Raw genomic sequence first — 2,315 nt, 5'->3', positions numbered from 1 at the left:
CATACGGCTCCTCTACACCCTGATTCCGCAATGCCTCCATGACTGCTGAGGTTTCGATTGAATCAAACGCTTTCTCGTAATCAATGAAAGCTATATATAAGAGTTGGTTATATTCCGCACATTTATTTATCACCGGATTGATAGTGTGAATATGGTCTATTTTTGAGTAACCTTTACGGAATCCTGCCTGGTCCTTTGGTTGGCACGCGACCACAGAATATATAAGATGAGTGACAGGCAGCAAACTTCGGCGACTAACGCGTCCGGTAACTTCTATCTTCATTGTTAGCTGTGCTCTATCTCAAAAGTATACTCGTCGCTTAGGCAGTGTTCCAACTTATAACTTGCAGCACTGTAAAAGCTACGAGGAAGTATCCTTGTGCAATTTTGTTTTCTGCTTTTTTTTTTACGGTCAAATATTCCCACCATCAAACTTTCTGAGCCACCATTGTGAACTTGCCAAAAGTGTCCTGAGCAGCCAGTCGCGTGGCAATTTTGCATATGTTTGCGGGATTCTTTCACGGTGGCGAAAACATTTTTATGTTGCACGTACTGAGCAACAGAAAGCTGTATCAGGTGTTTTTCGTGCTGCTCTACAATTCTTTCATTGACACTTTTCATCTAAGCATAATACTTGAGAAGTTGGTTAATTGATTCAGATTTGTTATCTAATTAGGTGAAATGAAAAAAAAATATCTGAGTAGCTCCAAGCGAAAGCAAACAACATTACCTTGGTTCTGTCCATCAACGTAGCATTTGAATATATTTTTTTTTAAGTTTGACTCAAATGGTGACAGGTATAGTTTAGAGATGCCTTCGTTGAGACGCTGCCCCTCTGATCAAATACGTGGACGCTTTCATTTGAAACGCTGTGGGCCTTAATGACATGGTTCGTACACCCCATTTTCTTCTTCAAGTCGCTGAGCATTACATTTCATTGCCTTTCCTAGGCATTTAGTGGAAGTTGAATCACTCCAACTTTTATGCAGGGTGTTCTAGTGCGAACCACTCTTTGTATCGTTCTTGGCACTTTGTGGCAGGTAGGTAGGTAGGTAAGTTCTGGTCTCACCACATTTAAATTAAAAATACAATATTTTCTGACTGATGGTGCAATAGAATATCTGCCATCCTGCACTGCAGCCCTTTACTCTAAACAATAAAGAACTATTTTTTTACAGCAAACTTGCTTATGGCCAGGTTTCCATGCATTTCTGTTCTGCGCGTACAAAAACCTTGAGCCGACCCCGGAGATAGTGTAATTCCGGGCCGACCCGTGGCGGAGGTCAAGCAGGCTTCAAGCACTCCACCGATTTGCCAAAGTAAGTTTAATATCTTGGGTCCAAATACAACCCGTATCAGATATTAAGCCGATAAGAACAGATACTACACTTTGACCCGCGTCGGCCACGTCTACGTTCGCACGGACCTCTCTTTGTCGGCGTTCCAAGCGCTTGCATACCTACTTTCTTTTCTTTCCGCTTTCCCGTTGTGGCGGTCCCTTCGAAACGTCACGTGTGTCTAGCTTTCTCCGGCTGCAACAGGCGGCGCTCCCGTCGTCCATGCGAATGGCTGTAAAGATAACGGTAAATGAGCCCGTACCTTTGTTCAAGATTATGTGTCGCCTCTGTGCCGTCTGCTAAACAGCTTCGCTGCTCATCCACCTTCACAAAGTGGAATACCGACGGCGCACCGTGGCTGTTCCTACACAGTCGTCTGCTATAAGCGCTCTGATGAGACAGACGGCCATATTACAGGGATACACTTTTAATATAATAAAAGTGATATCTCACTTGGGCAAAATGAGTACAGTAAGTTTCTTCCGATGCTTTCCGTACATAGAGATTTTCTGCGTCAAATATTTTATGAGGCATCATCAAAGTAAACAAATTTTGTACTTTGATAATGTAATGTCACTTACGGGTTTCACTTGGGAGGTCTGGGATTCCCACTTCAGCTACTCATGTAAAGTGTTGATATGTTCTCATAATTGCGCTATAGATGCTTTGTTTGAAGTACCTTAGCATCACGTCCCTCAAAGACTAGCTCTGGTGGGATCCAATGTCCAAGCATCACCCGTACAAGACGTTTGAACTCTTTTATCGAATTCACTTGGTGAAAACCGGCATATGTGAAGAAGTCCATATTTTGTTTCACAGAGAAGTCATAACGTCTGAAAATTTGCGAAATGAAATGTCGCAGCGAGGTTTTTAGAAAGTCAGTTTTTTCCTTATAAAAAGAATGTGCGGGACCAACTGCTACAGGCAGTTATTGCTTCTACGCCTGAGGCGCAGTTTTTCAGTCTGCTTCTGAATCTA

At 42.8% G+C, this 2,315-nt stretch overlaps 1 non-coding gene across 1 annotated transcript; it reads right to left on the bottom strand.

Moving 5' to 3' along the window:
• Positions 1 to 1,228: 1,228 nt before the first annotated feature.
• LOC142565028 (U2 spliceosomal RNA) lies at positions 1,229 to 1,412 on the bottom strand. Its single transcript, XR_012824751.1, has one exon. It is a non-coding gene; the product is annotated as a U2 spliceosomal RNA (small nuclear RNA).
• Positions 1,413 to 2,315: the final 903 nt, after the last annotated feature.

This window comes from Dermacentor variabilis, chromosome 11 (assembly GCF_050947875.1).
Source record: "Dermacentor variabilis isolate Ectoservices chromosome 11, ASM5094787v1, whole genome shotgun sequence".
Lineage (NCBI taxonomy): Eukaryota > Metazoa > Arthropoda > Arachnida > Ixodida > Ixodidae > Dermacentor > Dermacentor variabilis.
Note: the sequence above shows the minus strand (reverse complement) of the source record. Positions and strands in the feature narration are given on the sequence as shown.